The 17,505-nt window shown below is 37.5% G+C and overlaps 1 long non-coding RNA gene across 1 annotated transcript in view; it reads right to left on the reverse strand.

Annotated features, from left to right (window-relative positions):
- Nucleotides 1–4: 4 nt before the first annotated feature.
- Nucleotides 5–17,505, reverse strand: part of LOC107519835 — a 37,821-nt gene continuing 20,320 nt past the window's right edge. Inside the window, exon 3 of the long non-coding RNA XR_004951428.1 lies at nucleotides 5–7,612. This is a non-coding gene — a long non-coding RNA (uncharacterized LOC107519835). The remainder of the gene's footprint in view (nucleotides 7,613–17,505) is intronic.

The raw sequence follows: 17,505 nt of genomic DNA on the forward strand, positions 1-17,505 counted from the left end.
GTAAACAAAAGATTGAGGACTAAGATAATACTATAGGAAATATATTCTGGAGTTTTCCACCCAGGAAATGGCCTCATGTCTGTCCCCACGATGTCTAAACGTAGGTATGATTTAGTCTGGTCGCCGGCAGCACTCTGCCAAGGCCGCGGGGGTAATCACATGTAATCTCAGTGTCTGGAAGTAAGCTCTAAGTCTTGTTCCTGGTCTTCTTCCTCCTCTCCTTGGATGATATGACCAGATGGCCATCTTCTGTGTTACGTTAATGATTCCAAAATGAGAAGCGGAACTTATTAATGAGTTTTAACTACTAAAGTTCGGTAACAACTGTCATTAAAACTGTTGAGTTTTGATGTTATGTTATGTTCATTATGTTTATCATGTTGTTTTATGTTATGACCAAACCGATGCTTAGAGGAATAAAAAGATTTGCTCACAGTAACGAGGGTACTACATAATAATCCGATTTAGATTTTAAGCCCAGTCTACATCTCTCTGAAGCCCATAGTGGTTCCTCTGCTAAATCAAATGCTTCAGGATAGTCTCAGGCTTTAAAAAAAAATTGTTTTACTACATATATATCCATGGCTAGTTTTTGAGCTTTTACAAAATAGTACCATACAATATGGAAGCTTAAGTAACTTGCTTTATTTCAATATTATGTTTCCAAGTTTCATCCGGATTGTTGCATATAGCTATCATTTATTGAATTTTTAGTCCTGTTTAATATTTCATCACATGACTATAACACAATTTTATGTTCTCAATTCCTTGCTGATTCCCCCCTCCCAAATTTTACTGTGAAGAACAATGATTTTAGAACATTTTTATAAATATCCATTCAAGTCACATGTGCAAGTATTTTTCTAGGTCATATACCTAGGAATGAAATTACTGGGTCAAAGGGTACGCATCTATATAACTTTGAAAAGATATACCAAATTGCTTTCCCAAGCGGGTATACCAATTTACACTCATACCAGCTGTGTGTAAGCATTCCAACTGTTCCACGTCCTTGCCAACACATACTTTGTATTTTTAAGACTTCTTAATTTCCTTTTTCTACGGTAAAAAGTGATTTCTTCTTCTGTGAGATGCCTGCTCATATTACTTGCCTATTTTTTTCTTTTGGGTTGTCTTTTTATTAGTGTTTTTCTAAATTACTTCTTCATATATTTGGGGGACAAATTCTTAAACATTTCCGTTGGAAAATATCTTCTAGTCTGCGGCACGTTCTCACAGATACACAGTGATCATTTGACGTCTCAGCCTTACCTCATATTTTCCTCTTTGCTTTTATATTTTGAGACCATATTTTTCTTAGTCATTTGGCCAGCAAAGGCCAGACCCAGGCTGCCTTCTGTTCTGAAAGTTCTCTCACTCCTTCCTGTCATTTATTTGATGAACTTTTCTCTGGTCACATCTTCCTTTTGTCCCCTGAGTCCCATAAGCTACACTAAAACCTGTGGCCTTGAATAATCCAAGCCTTTTTTTTGATGCCCTAGCCACCAGGCCCCACTGAGAAGGCAATTCAGCACTGTGAGAGATGGGGGACACCCCTTACAGAGTTCTCAGTCGGTAGACTGATTTCCACGATGTCGCCCCTGGAGCACTATCCTCTGAGAACAGACCATTTTTTTCTATAATTTTCGTTGGTGCTGCTCATGACTCAAAAAAATACAAAACTGTCCTCTTCCCAGGAAACGAAATGGTTGAACTCAATAAGCAAAAACTGTCTCAAACAAACAAACAAAATAAACCCTGCTGCCTTTTGAGGTAAAATGTGCTTTCCAGCACTTTTACATCATTTAGCTCCTTCCTGCTTCATTGCATGGGAGTTCCATTCGTGCTTGAGATCATTTGCCCTTGCTTCTCTACATACTTTTCCCTCTGCTTGAATGTCCTTTGAGTTAGCTAGTTTAAAATTTTTCTCTTTTTGTGTGCCTGGATTGTATCAGCTTGATTTACCTCACACACAAAAACCCGAGAAAACACCACAGGTGGTTAAGCACTTAATAAATAAACGCTTCTTTATAGTGATAAAAATACACTAACATATTTAACAGCATTAGGTTTTCATAGGTTCTGAAAGTCCTTTCTGAACCATGAATAAAAGAAAACAAATAATTAAGTCTAAAGAAATATTAACCTTTTATAAGATGGTGGTAAAACTAACAAATCTGTGTGCTCTCTGCCAATGTGCAATTTTCTATTATCCAACAGGTCTTTCTTTTGTTCCTCTGGCTAACTGCAGACTTCTGCGGGCACGTCGCTATGATGGGCCGCTCTTACCTGTGCATCGCTGACACTCTCCCACCTGCTCTGGGTTCTCCCATTGAGGTGGCACCTGTGCAGGTGAAAGAGTTGTGTGGCTAAGACCGAGGAAAGCGATCCCGCCCTCTGGTCCTGGCCCGAGAAGAGATGCACCTGGGGAAGGCTGGTAGCGATGCCCCTCCGTGTCTTGAGAAAGGAACAGATGAGTTTTCAATGTCCCAGGTGTGTCTCACTCTCCTGATCTTACCACTGTCAGGATTTAGACATGTACTTTGTTTAATATGAAAATTCTGGGAAAAGGACTCATCCTACGTGTAGGCCTGTTGAGGTTTCAGAATAACTGGGTCTCAATTATATGCTTCACTCCAAAAGAAAGGGGGGAAGGAAGAGGGGAGAGGGAGGGACTGAGGGTGGAAGAGAGAAGGGGAAGTGAGGAAGAGGGAAGAAGGGAAAGGAGGGAGGAGATAGAGAAACAAAGAAAGTGCAAGTCTCTTATAAAAGTAAGTGGCTGCCTAGAATTTCAATTGGTACTTAATCCTTTCAGTCTGAGATCCCGATTTGTTTAAAAATGAAAATATCACATGCTGTTTGGTTAAATAACTCTTTATTGTCATGTCATTCACCCTTTAATATGACAAAGGAATTAGAAATCCTGTTTGGGTAGGGGATGAAGAAAGAGTTGGGGACACTGGGCAGCTGAGACTTGAGCAGAGGAAGGACAGAATGAAATGGTGAGATCGGCAAAGACGCACCTCCCCCCCATTCACACAGGGACTCCAGTCTATTACCTTTGCATTATCTCTGGGCTGAATGTTTACCTCTTCATTTTCTAGGACTGTCCATGCCATGACAGCAGCCACAATCTTTCCCTTATGCTTGAACCTCTCATTTCCTCGCACACTTTTTACACTAACAGATACTCTGATGCACACTAGAGGTGGGTGTTGTATAGTGGTGGCCTTTGTAGACTGACAGACCTGGATTTGAGTCAAAGCTTTGCCAAGTACTAGTTGTTAAGGCCTTGGTTTGCATAAGTATCCCAAGCCCTGGTTTGCCCATCTGTTTAATGGATGATTCTTAGGCCCGCGTCACAAGAGGGGTTTAAGAAATTTATGCACATAAAGTACTTACCACAGTGCTTGGCACATAGAGAGACCCCAGTAAATGTTTGCTGTTATTTACATAAACAGTATCAACAAATAAAAAAGATAATGACCTAAGGAGGATTTTATTTTGACATCTGAGCTAGATAGTATTCTGGAATCTGCTGTCTGTCTTGGTCACTAGTCTATTGTGAACCTGAACACTAGACCTTTTCTCTCCGCGAGCCTCCCCTGACTCCTCACGTATAAAATGAAGGGATTTTGTGGGAGGTCTAGTCTACTTCTAAAAGTTTATTGCTCTCTGTCCTCTCTTATTCTTTTCTTCTAAATATGACATACGCTTCCAAATGACAAACTGAGGATTAAAAAAGTTGCACAATATGATAAAATTGTCAATAGCCTTTCCATGTTAAACCTCGTGAAATAGAGACTCACACTAGAAATGTATGCTTCCGAGGGGTGGGAAATTTTGCTCATTTTGTTCACTAATAAATCCTCAGTACCTGGAATATTTGTGGCACATAGTAGATGCTTAGAAAATATTTATTGAGTGAAAAATATTAAATCCTATAAAAATAGGCATTTCAGAAAGGACAGTAACTGTCATTTTTAAAGACCTTTTATATTTTGGTAATCGAAGACATCCAGTTAAAACAGTGGCATGTAATTTGTCACCTGTTAAACTGGCAGTTGTTAAAAAATAACAGTACTCATATCATTGGTGAGTGATACAGAAATGATCACCATAACTCTGTCATACTATAATATTTCTAGAATTCGATGTCTTAAAAATGTGTGCATAAAAAAGTGTGCATATGCTTTGACCTGGTGATTCACAACCAGAGATGTATCTTGAGGACATAATTAAGGGTATTCAGAGGTTCAGCCAGAGGAATACTGTTCACACTATCAACGTTTGAAAACAACCAAAACGTTAAACTCTATAGGCAATTTGTTAAATAAAAGACAATACGATCTTTTAATGAAATACAAATTAGCCATTAAACACATTTCAAATAAATATTTATTGACAAAAATGCTCACAATAAACATAGTAAAAGGCAAATTGTGACCTAATATGCGCAGTATAATTCCTTATAAAAATCGATACAGATCTAAAGAAAAGATTCCTTTGGTTCATATCTACAAAATGATAGACTCTTATTGTGTGTGTGTGTGTGTGTGTGTGTGTGTGCACACGCATGTGTCTAGACTGTTCTTTGCTCATTTAGACTCTTACGCTATCATTCGCGTGGCTAAATTAATCAGACTTTAAGCTCCTTCAGGGCAGGGTTTACACTTTTCTTCATCTTTTAGGGGATCTTGTACCCTTTTGGCTGCTTAATGACAATTCACTGCTCTGAACTGAGTCAAGTGCAATTTTCAACCCTTACTCTCATTAACCGTCCCTATAAATCAATTCAAACAGTCCTAAGAGTCATAAGAGTATCTCCCAAGGTTTCCTTTTTTATCGTAATCCAGTCCTAGTGGACACTTGGGGACATTGCCTCATGCACTCGGCACATGTGTAGAAGCAGAAAGGTGTTTATTTTGCGTTGCTCCAGGGTGGCCGAACTGAATGACGGGAAGGAGTGTTCAGCTCACCTAAAGAAGAACTTTCTAACAGTCACAGATGATCATCACTAGGAGATGGCTGGATAATAAGTTTATAAACTCCTTTTCTCTAGAGCTACCCAAGTTGAGGAGGAAAAATAGCCCCGGCATGTGGACTCAACACTGAGACTAGGTGACCTTGAACAGTTTCTCCAAATCTAATTGTGCCTCACTTCTCTTAGGCCTCATCTGCTAAGAAATCAAAGGTAAGGGAAAGTATACGGATGAGTGTTTTGTTTGGGTCAATGCTGCACATGGCTTACCTTTAAATTCCAGACCCAGAACCCCCTTCCCAAGGCACCGTGCCATCTTTCCCTCCTTGTAGTGGGCACCTCTCTCATTGTGCACCTGTGAAGAATGCTTTCTTTCCTTTCTCCAGACCTGAGATGAGCATGAGCTGCCATCTATTGAATTCTTTAATTATTATTTTTGTGCTCTATTATATTTCTGAGCATTATGGCAAGTGGGTAAGCATTTGATAGTAATTATTTCACTTTTTACTCCCAAAACCACCCAAGGAGGTAGAATTAGACACATGAAAAAACTGAGGCCAATGAAGTTAGAATCATGCACTGACGGTCATGCCCCTAGTAAAAGCAAAGACAGATTTTAAACCCACTTAGGTATGAGTTCAAAACAATGGACATAGGAATATCCCACGGTGGTGGATGAATGCCATCAGGATCTTCAGGAGCTGTGTTGCACACTGAGCTCTGCCCCTGTTTCTGGGTCCCATCCATGTCCCCTCTCGGCCTCCCCTATACCGCAGCCCAACACCAACTCTCCTCTCTACCGCTGATGCTCTTCTTGCTGCAGGCATCAGAGGTCTCCAAGTGCTGCTGCCCAGTGTGTTCCTTGGAATTCCCAGCTGCCAGGAGCATCCACAGTTGTCTAACCCATACTGACTCTCTGAGGGGCCCTGGGAAGCTGAGGCTCGTGGACTGTGGATTGGGCGCTCGATGCCACTCTGTTGTCCCTTCTTGTTGTAGGACTTTCAGCAAACCTCCAGCCAAAACCTTCGGCTGCACCTTCTTCCGCAGGCAACCCCTGAAGGACTTCAGTGTCACCCAGCATTCTCTGAGGCAGGAGACCTTCGTCACTAAGACACCGGGGTTCACTTTAGGAATTCCTTACTTTTTCGTGCTTTCACAACTGCACATTGCCTTGCTGTCTGGCTGTTCTCAGGTTTCTGCCCTGTGAGCACTCTGTGTTCATCCGCTCACATTTTCTTCGCTGGGACAGCCCGGCTCTCTTCTGCCGGGAACTTCTGCCCTTTCTTTTACTCTGTATGCAGTCCCAGAATCCTGGGCCGCGGCACACAAAGATATGCTTGGTTTATCTATCACAGCCAGAGGAGCCTGGAGGATGCTCATTTCATAGCTAACGCTGGACGGAGAAACTTGTTTATAAATATTGATGGATACTGATGTCTTGTTACTGGGTACTTTCGAGGAGACTGCATAACTTCCCTCTAGGTGTTTTTTAGGTGTTTTTTTTTTTTTTTATAGTGATCTCATGAAATTAATGCAACAGATTTTCTATAATACTGCTTATACCCATACCACAAACCATAAAGAAAAACGTCCAAAGAACATCTTTAAGAAGCATGAAACCGAAAAGTAACTTAAGGAATTCTAATTTGGTTTGACCACCATTTTGGAGTATATAACATGCGGCCCTCCCTACTTATCTCCTCAGTTGATGCACTTTTGCAGCGTTGTTTCTCTATGTTCTTTTTGCTCATCTGCACTTATAATGGTCTCTGAAATCAGGCATGTCGTGCGCCATGCTTTCTAGCACAATGTCATGTTCAGATACATGTGCAAGGTATCCTTTTCAGGATCTCAGTTGGATTAGCAGATATCTTTTTGGTCTTGTGACAAACAGGGTGGTTAATATCTGTGTCTTTTCCCGAATACCAGTACCTGATATTGCACAATACATCCAAAAGTTCATTTATTTATCGTTTTCTCTTCCTAACTCACACCAAAGTGTAACTCTGTAAAAGCAAAACATTTCCTGTTTTATTTGCTGGTATAAACTTATTGCCCAGGAAAGTAGACTATCGTGAATGACTCATGTTTATCAAAGTAACACAAATGTTTCACATCAAAAAATATAAAGTTATACACACATACACACACACACATATATAAACAACTGTTTAAAACAGATGAAGGCTATAAAGAGTCATTTTTGCAAATGCAAATACTTAATTAGTTTATATGCAGATGTTCTATCCCATTAGCAATTAAAGAAATACAACTCTTTTTAAAAATACCATGTAACACTCACCCGACTGGCAAAAGTTTAAAACTCTGACCATATAACAGGATATTGGGCAAGGGAACCTCTAATACTCTGGTGATACAAATTTAATCTGGAACACCCACTTTAGACAGTAACTTATCATCGTCTTGCAAAGTTTACCTTGTACATACTTCATGTAGTCGAGACCATCATGTCCTCCCTTCTTCCCTTGACCAGCCCTTGAGGTGAGCTGCAGCTTAGATGAACAGGCACCAGACACGCTGACGGCTTCTTAAGCATCTCCCAGGAGTTGGCTCAGCCCGCACTTGGATCAGGCTGGAAGTACCAAGGTGTTCATTTCTCCCAGAGCAACCCTGAATGGTGAGGACAGGAAGTGATGGATAAATAATCTTGCTTTCTCACCCCTTGGCCGGACAATTTTGAGGGAGGTCCAACATTCTCTTGAAGGTCCCCCATGGAATTGCGTCGTGGTTGCCTGTAGCAGTAACCACTCATTAATACACCATTTATTGGCATTCCTTCTTTCCCTCATTTCCTCTCGCCCTTGCCATGCTTCCAGAACAACCGCTCGGATAAACTCCTGCGCACAAATTCTTCTCTCAGGATCTGAATTTGGCGGGATCCAACCTAAAGCACCCTATGATCTAGCAGATCTGCTCCTAGATAAATACCCTAGAGAAATTCGTGCATGATAGTACCAACAGAGAGTTCTAACACTGTTTATTTGTGATAAAAAAAAAATTAGTAACAACTAAGCACCCATTAATAGAAGACTGGATAAATACATTGGGATATACATTGCGATATATTCATCTAATGAAATACCATACATAAGTAAAAATTAGTGAACTGTAGTCATATGATTGACTTCAGCAAGTTTTAGAAACATAATATTTAGTGAGAAAGCTGCTGAGAGCACATATAGTATTTTTATTAAACTCAAAAACAAGGAAATTAAACAGTATACTGGCAAGGGTTTATAAATAAATGTAGTGGAATCTTAAAGAAAAGCAGAAGATTGATACTAAACCAAAATTTAGGTCAGAAGTTACCTTGAAAACTGTAAGCAACAAACGAACAAGACAAACAAAAAAATACCTCATAGACACAGACAACAGCTTAGTGGTTACCATAGGGAAGGGGGTGAAACGTGGTGACGGAAGGTAATTTCACTTTGGGTGGTGAACACACAAGGCAACATACCTATGGTGTATTGTTGAACCGTACACTCGAAACCTATATAGTTTTATTAACCAATGGCACCTCAATAAATTCAATTAGAAAAAAAGGAGGCAGGGGAGTGGGTTGGGGAAGGAGCCTATAAAACCACTGCGTAGGTTGTATTTCTTAGGCTAGGTGGTGGGTTCATGGGTGCTTGTTTTTATATCACGCTGCGTGGCTCCTATGTTAATTTAAAAAATGGAAAAAAAAACTAACGATATTTCAGATACAATAAAAACATTTATTAAATCTTGCATTTTGCTTTGTGGAAGGTATGTGACAAAACGCTATGCTAAAATGCATCAATTAGTTGAGGGATATGATTATTACACCCAAAGGCTTCATATATTTTCATGGATTTTTTTTTTTGTTCATGTTTTATGTCTGTGAAATCTGTAACATGTATAAAGACTCCTTCATAGGGAAAATCTACTTTAAACATTTCCTTAGGTTTCTTTGAGTAGAATTTCAGTATAACTTAAATTTCACAGATTGGGAACTAACCTATTCTATAGATATTCTAGTAAGTGATAACACATCCAAATTAGTGATAATGCATTTTGATGTCTTATATTTCTTAGTCCCAGGTGATATCAACCTACCTTTGTCATGCTCAGGATTTGTGTGACATTACACACCATGTGTATTACTAAAACTCTGCAGAGCAAAATAACTTACACATGAAAGGTACACCTTGGCAATGAATTTTCTTTTTTTAACTTAAAAGTACATGGTGATAGACTAGGTATTTATATACCTTGTAGATAAAAATCTCTATCCTTTTATCATAGCTATAAATTACTGAGCCATATTTAATGAAAAATCATCTGGTCTAACTTTCTAAATTTAAATCAACTTAGAAAATTTGCAATTCTATATGATGAGAATGAAGCCCAATGCTGCATACAAAAGCAGGTGGCTGAAATTACAAGGGAATTATGTAGAAATGACAGATACGATGTGAAGGAAAGACTACACGTGTGATCTTTTTCCAAAATATCATCGCCATTTATAAAAAGCCACCAAGCAAGCCGATTAATAAATAGTAAATTAAAATGTTTCTTTTGAAATCATGTATCCTACAATGATGAGATAGGATGTGCATAAAATAAAGATATGGAGCTTACTTAAAAAATCTACCTAGTGACTTCCTTGTTTCTGCACAAATAGTTATACAGTGATTAATATGGATTGCGAATCTCGGATTTGTGATCTTAATAGTGATGATAGAGCCAAGAAAATTGCTTAGAAAGCACATATGTCCACATTGACTTTGTACAAGATAATCACTGTAGACCTGTCCTGTCTAATTTCTATAAGGATGGAAAAATGAAAACATGACCAGTAGTTGCAAACATAGAGATGCCTGTCTCCTTTGAGAAGTACACACATGGGGCTAAAGATTGCACTGGATAGATCAGGATACCTTTTTAATTTTTCCTTTGTATTTCAGATAGATACATATTGATTTTTGTCTAAGAGAGAAAAGCTTTAGATTTAGTATTTCTTTCCTACCGTATTTATGACCCTTCAAAAGGATATTTTTGATGTTAGAAAAGAAAGACAAAACAAAGGAAGAAAAATTGCTTTGATGTAGGAAAATCTTTTGTTCTATATACCACATCTGTACTAATAAGTGCCAAAAAGTTTGGAAAATGGAAAGAAAGATGACTTTTATTGTGTACTTACGTGATTCCAGGAATTGTAAGACAACGACTAAATTTCTTTTCTTTTTATAAAACTCTTCTGAATCCGGAAGCAACATGATATTAATAAAAATGTCTTGCATTCACATGAAGCTTTTATAATTCATTAAGCAGTTCTTCTTACCTAAGGAGAAGGAAACCAACATTCATTGTATGCCGACTACAAGCAGTTCAGGGGCATGGAGATTTTATACATAAAAAATTTACTCCTCATAATACATTTAAGAGGTGGGTATTATTTCTCCTAATTTCAGATGAGGAAACAGAAATATTAAAAAATGTGAGGGGTTGTCTAAAGACATGTTCCGAAAGTGTTGAAGCTGAGTTTCTAATTCAGAACTTGTCCTCCAGGATAGCCTTTATCTTGCGTGGGCTATTCCTCAGTCATGAGGTGGCTATTAAGATCTCCAACATCTGCATCTTATAAAAAGGCAACACTGCAAGGTTTTGCTGTCCAAGTATTTGTGCTTAGCATCGAAAGCACCCAAGAAGATTGACTCACTCCATTCTATGCATACCTACAGCAAAAGACACAAATGTGACTTTTAAGAAGGAAATGCCCTTTATTTTTCATTGCAGATGAGGCTCCTTTCTCTTTAGGTAATGACAATGACTCATAAGAAAGTTATTCCAACCAGTACAAAGCCCATGATGGTAGAAACGATCAGAGACTAGGCCCAAAAGAGAAACACTAATAATAATGAGAAAAACAACTAGATTTTATCACTGAAAATATGAAAGAATTTGAGACAAAGGGAATCCACAGAGTTCTTTTTAAAGTAATAACTGAAAACAAATGAGCCTAGAAAAATAGAGGACAAAGTTTGATATTTCAGGGGTTGGGTTCCCATCTTGGGTGAATTCTTTTACAAATTCATACTGCTGCTCATAACCTTCAAATATTGATTGGAATGAGCTTTGAAAAGACTTTACTCACTTGTTCAACCACGATCCATAATGTACTTAATTTGGCACAACTCAAAGACTATTTCCTGTACTAAAAAGAAAAACCAGGAAAATATCCTTTTTCATAAGATGATAGCACCAAAATGACATTGAGAAATCCTGCAGCAAGACAGGTCTGTTTGTTCCTGGAATGTACCTAGGTTTCCTACTTGGTAACATGGATTCCTTTCTCTTTATATTTGGATTTTCCTAACATGGAAGTTTCTAGAAAGTAAACTGAAATGATTCTAAAAACATTCCCTTTCACATTTTCCTGAATTTAACCTCAGGACTGCACCATAGAACTCAAGTTTATGTAAGTATTTAAATGTTATCTATGCTGCCAAGTACACACCACATTTTGAAAGAAACAACTGGAACATTTTTTCACTGCTCATCTGTTTGATGAACCATACTTCAACTGAAGGAGACGGAGTGGTATGAAATGATGAAAGACAGGAACCACAGAGGCTGAAAAGTGACCTAGAAATCTTAATTTTAGCAATCATAGCTGTAGCTGAATTCAAGTTTACAGCAGCAGGGGTGAAATTATAGCACAAATTACCATGCTAGGCCAGAGAAATTATTCTCTGCTGCACGGTTATTAAGTGATAGATAAATAAATAACACTGTCGGACTGATTGACAAAATATAAGTGACCTAAAAGCTAAAAGGGGCACCATGCAAATAGCACTGTGTAATCACTAGGCATTTTAAACTGAAATGAGATTTGTCACAGAAGAGAAATCTTAAAATGGTGTCTGCTTGAGCCATCGCTAAAGTCACTCATAGGAGTCCTTAATCCCAAGGAATGTGTAACTTAAACAGCCATATATTGGACATTTTTTTTCATTTTTGAAGAAGACCACTAACAATCCATGGTGAATAAAGCCATGCGCCAGAATTGTTTTTTGAATACTGTATTTCAGCAGTTTCAAGAGGCTTCCTCCCACACGCACTTTAATATGTCTGATAGCCATTGATTTCTTAGCCTCGATGAAATGTGGTTATAACGACAACATGCATGTGTTCTTCCAGCTCTTCCCTCTTGCCAGTTCAAGTATGGGAAACTAATTAGCATTAAAGATAAAATTTTCTGCCACCCAAGACAGCATGTCCATGTGTTGCACCTGGTGCTCAACCTCCACAGGCTTTGCTGGCTGACGGAGCTCTCTGTCCCAGACAACCTTGCAATGCAATGACATGGCGATCTGTGGTAGGAAATGGAACTGATATTCACTTTTTAAAACGCTGCTCCCTGGGCTGTGAGAATAATCACCTGAAAAAGCACCCAGTTGGTACTGTTGAACAATCTGTTTCTCCTTTTTTTTAACTTTTTTTTTAAAAAGTTAAATTTATTGGGGGTAACATTGGTTAATAACAATATATAAATTTCAGGTGTATATGTTTCCTTCTTAAATTTTCTGATTTTCAAAACTGTCTAATAATACTAAATCTTCACAGATGAGGTAGCCTCTGAATTTAACCAATGTCTCTTTAATTTAGCTTATTGATAAAAAATGATTTAGATACTCGGAAGTTATAATATTCCCTACAATCTCTGTTTTCCCAAAGCTGGTCAGATAGGGACAAAAGACAGATCCATATGTATTCAAAATGGCACAGCATTTACAACAGTAAAATAAAAAGTGGTAGCTCAAAGATTAGTCCCCTGCACTATAGAATGGGTGCATTTAATGAAGCAAAGCTTCGGTAATGGCTCTTTCTGGGAGCTAAAACCTTCACTTCCGGTAGGAGCGTTGAGGCTCACGTCTTACAGCTTTACCATTCCAGAATCAGGAGCAGTTGGAATAGTTCATTAATTTGTCAAATTGAAGAAGTTCCAAAAACTCAAAATTACCAGTTGTACCAACTCTAATAAAATATTAAACTGATGTTTTAAAAAAACAACTCTCTGAAGGACAAGATATGGGACAAAATGATATTTGTTGAATCTTCTTCATTAACTACAGAATACAAATTATCTTCCATGGCCTGGTCCAATTTCCCTTCCCCTGCCCTCCAAAGACAGGCACATAGTACAGGTGAGGATGTGTCTGGACGAAACGATGTGCCCAAGGTCACCCAGAGGCAGCAGCCTAGAGAGCAGGGTGAGGATGGCGGCATGTCTCTGACTCTGGGCCTAGTACTTCTGATTGTGATATCAAGTTGGGAGCTGGAAATGCATACCAATTTTGTCCACATGAAAAATGTGGAATATTTGAGCAACTTGTGCATTTGTTCTCTCCGTGCTGTTTCTTGTATAATCAAGAATAGAGCTTAATAATTTATAACTTTCAGCCTCACTTTAAATTCCTCTTGTTATTTTTTTATTATTTGCCAACAAATTGTCTTCTCAACGAAACGTTTAAATGCATTTTCCTGAGAAATTATAGCTCATTGTTTGTGTCAACTTCTTCCCTTCTCCAGGAAAAGGTTCAGTTTGCTACTGGGAATAACACAATTTCACTCAGGTTCTGGAAACCCATAGTGATAGACAATGCCGCAGAGGACAGCCCTGGGACAGCCCCTCCTCCCCGTCCCCCTCCCGCCCGCTGTATGTGTCCGATATTTGACACACAAGCTTGGCCAAGCACGATTTAGGGCTTGAAATACTATACTTACATTGCTTATTTAGTATAAAAATCTAGACTTTTAAAAATTAGTTTTGAATTAACTGTTGAGGACAAGTCTTAGTAGAACTTATAAACTAATAGAAGATTGTCTTGAGGGCTGTTTCTACTTCTGTATTGAGTTCCCTCCTTCTTTGCTTTATAGTAACCCCAGTCCTCTCAAATTTCCAAATGCCTTTATTCTTTCTGTGATTGACCCCGTCTCCTACTGAATTAGCTAGAATATCACCCCTGAAATCAATGTTTAGAAACCCTTTGCCTTGTTCTCTTAGAGTTTTGATTTCCTACTAGCTAATTGGACAGATTCAGCAGTTATAACAGCATAACACTGGATGACATACACTCTTATATATTATAGTTATGTTTTACGTTTGAGTTTATAGATCTGAAACTTAGAGGACTATAGATCGTGTCTAGTGCAAACTTCTTCTCTGCAGGTGACACACTAGGACCAGGGCACTTGCCTTAAGTTGTGACCTTAATATAGAACCTTCATAGTAGGTTGTAAGTTTGTAAGAACAGTGACAGTGGGCCTGGAACATTTTGGAACCTTCCACCCTACCATGGAAGCAGTTGAATGATCACCAGTTTGGCCAGTAAGTTAAAAGAAGGATATCATTGCAGAAGACCACAAAGATTCTAATTGCACCAGACTTGGTTCATAGGTTTCAGTAACTCTATTTTCTATACCTCTCAAACATTTTTTCCCCAAATATTATGTTTCACAATCTCAATAAGCATGTAAATGTCCCTGAAAATAGAACATTTTTAGCATTCATCCACCAGTCCCAAACTGGCCCTTAGATTTAGAAGTTTGTTTATTTGTGTATCTATCAAAACAATACATGCATACAGTTTAGAAAGGAAGCCAGAAAGAACACAAATAGCACTAAAATCTGATAGCAAATATTGAGTCAGCTCTGTGTCACTCTTCCTCAAGTCTAAATTTTATTCCCTAGAAGCATGTTTGTAATATTGTTGCTATCGTATAATCTATTTATTTTTGACATTACTATTGACTTCTTGTTTTACCGGAAGAGGGAAAAAATCATCTCTCTCCAATTACCTATCTTTTCATCTAAAAAAATTACATTACCATTTGGGTTGAAACATTGTTAAAGATTTAGTTTATTTTGACCTCGAAACATAGTTTTCCATTGATCCAAGTAGTATATGATTACCACTTATTCTTCCTCCTGGTCCGGTTCTCCCTTGCTGTGTTTGCTTCTTGCCTTCCCTTTCTTCTTGCTTCCTCTTACCCTACTGGAGTTAGCAGTTACTTCATTTTTTTTCCAGTTTTCTATATGCCCATTGGAATTATTTCCCAATATATCTGTTAAATGACTATTAAAAATTTGTCTCTGAATATCTTTTATCAGCTTTTATTTTTTCATTTAATAAATTAATATGCTCTTTTATTTCTATTCCAATATCAATGAGTAATTGGAAACTCCCTGGATTGTTACTATTTCTTGAGTCTCTTTATAGCCTTTGCTTATTTTGGTCTCTGCCTGTTAGGTTGGAGTCTTCCCTATAATCCATGATTATCTTGCTTGTCATTTATATTAAAGAAGAGGCCTTAAAAAGATAACTGGAAAAGCCTGTTTACATGAACAGGGTTTGTTATCAGTGAGCCGTGCTCTGGAGTGATAAAAACACAAGCTGGTATTTTCACGAAGGCATGTAAATGTCGATTTCTGTGGGTCTGCTCAGGCAAATCAGTTTCTCCAAAGAAGAATCCTTGCTACCCATTGTGAAAACCCCAACCATAACAGGACTGGATATCCCCAAATCCAGAATCTACTTTGGTTCATTTTTTTTCCAGAGCATAAAGTTATGGTCTGCTGCAGTGTGTAGGGAGTTTTTGTTACTGGCTGTGTGAAAGGGGATCTATCTAACCATTTATGGGTATCTAACCCATTCCTTACATAGACACCAGTTGGCGCTTCTAGATTCAGCTTTGAATCTCCCACCACTTTTCAGTTCACCTGGTTCTTGACATACCTGAGCCTTTCTGTGACACTGTAGGGTACATTGTCTTGATTTTTCTTCTGCAAAAATGTAGGGTTTCATGTGTTTTGTTCTGCTATGTCAATTACTAATCTTCAATATCTTCTCCAAATTTGGTGATATCTCTTAATAGCCCTTGGCTCCATATCCATACTCTCTGTTCTTGAGAGTTTATTATTTTTTAAAAATTCTCTACTTATTATTTTAGTTGAGTTTCATGAAAGAATACAAATTAAGACATGTGCTCACTTGACAATCTTTTACTGGCAGTCCCAACATGTATTTTTAATTGCCTAAAAAGTCTCCAGCGGTATCTGTTTTTTTGCATGAGCTTTTAGCAACTTGTATAGCAATGTGTCCTGATAGTAACTTGTGTGATTGTAGGCAACTGATAACTTACTGTGTTAGAATAATATCAAATTATTTGTGATTATAAACAGTGCTATATGTTTTGGATGTTTTTGTTTGATTTTTATATTTAGAATAAGGACTAAAGTAGCAGTTAAAAAATTTTAGTGATTCTACTTTGAAATAAATTTTTTAATTACTCGTATTTTAGATTTTCGAATCATTTTAAAGATATGCTAAAATAACAAGATAATTTATTTAGCCACAATACTAATTGATATGAATGATAATTATTTCCAGTACTATGCAAAAAAAAATGGAAATAAACAGAAAATAAAACTTATTCACAAATAAAGTAAGTTAAGGAGGCTTTTGTGCAAAAATATAATATGCCTACTAACACTGATCACCAATTTGAAAGTCTGGATTTGTCAAAGCAGTCTAATTGTTCTCACATTGATTTGATAAATAAAAAGTATTTAATTGTTCTCACATTGATTTGATAAATAAAAAGTATTATAAATTCGAACTTAAAAAATCTTTCCTGGGCAATGAAAGCAAAAGAAGAAAAAGGAAAAAAAAATATTTGAGAGCTACATGATGATCTCTAAATCCCATTCTGCACTACAATGCTATCATTGTAAATCTCTAAAATTACTGTTTTACCTCATCTGTAAAATTGCAATAATCATACCTGCTCTCCCAGAATTGTGAATATCAAATTAGGTACCGTATGAAGGACTACAAATTCCTTTAGCTATATAATTTATTATTATTAATCAAATCTCTGGAAATGATAAGTAAAAAGTCTATGAAATTTATCCCAATTTACAATTCCCTCCTTCTCCTAATAACATTTCTATACAGAGTTGTCCTTATATGTGTTCTTATCATTTTTAATCCTAGCTCAAATAGTTATGTAGCCCTATAAACATGGTTAAATTGTTTGCTGTCAAGAGCTGCCTCCCATATAAGAAGCTCATGAGATATAATTATCAATTATCAAATTGCTAACAGTGGTGCCATTCCTTTGCTAGATTTCAGAGGAAACTGAACCCAGAAGGTGGAAGTCTTATGTCATTTCAGCTGAGCTCCTTTATATCATACATTTAGGGGGGATGCTAAGAATATAGTCATACACAAAATGTTTATGAAATACAGCTTCCAATTTCACTCCAATCTAGTTTTTAAACTAATATCTGTAACCTCAAAACTCTCCCTACAAGAGTATGGAAGATCAGAAGTATTCATTCAGTGAATATTTTATGGCCTTTCATGAATCTGCCAGAATTTCTGAGCATGTATGAATTCATTTCATATTTTCTTTGTCAGTTCCTTATGAGAAGAAAAATGGTACTAGAACTTCTTTTGGTCCATGAGAGT

This window comes from Rousettus aegyptiacus, unplaced genomic scaffold, assembly GCF_014176215.1.
Source record: "Rousettus aegyptiacus isolate mRouAeg1 unplaced genomic scaffold, mRouAeg1.p scaffold_m13_p_1, whole genome shotgun sequence".
NCBI classification, from domain to species: Eukaryota; Metazoa; Chordata; class Mammalia; order Chiroptera; family Pteropodidae; genus Rousettus; species Rousettus aegyptiacus.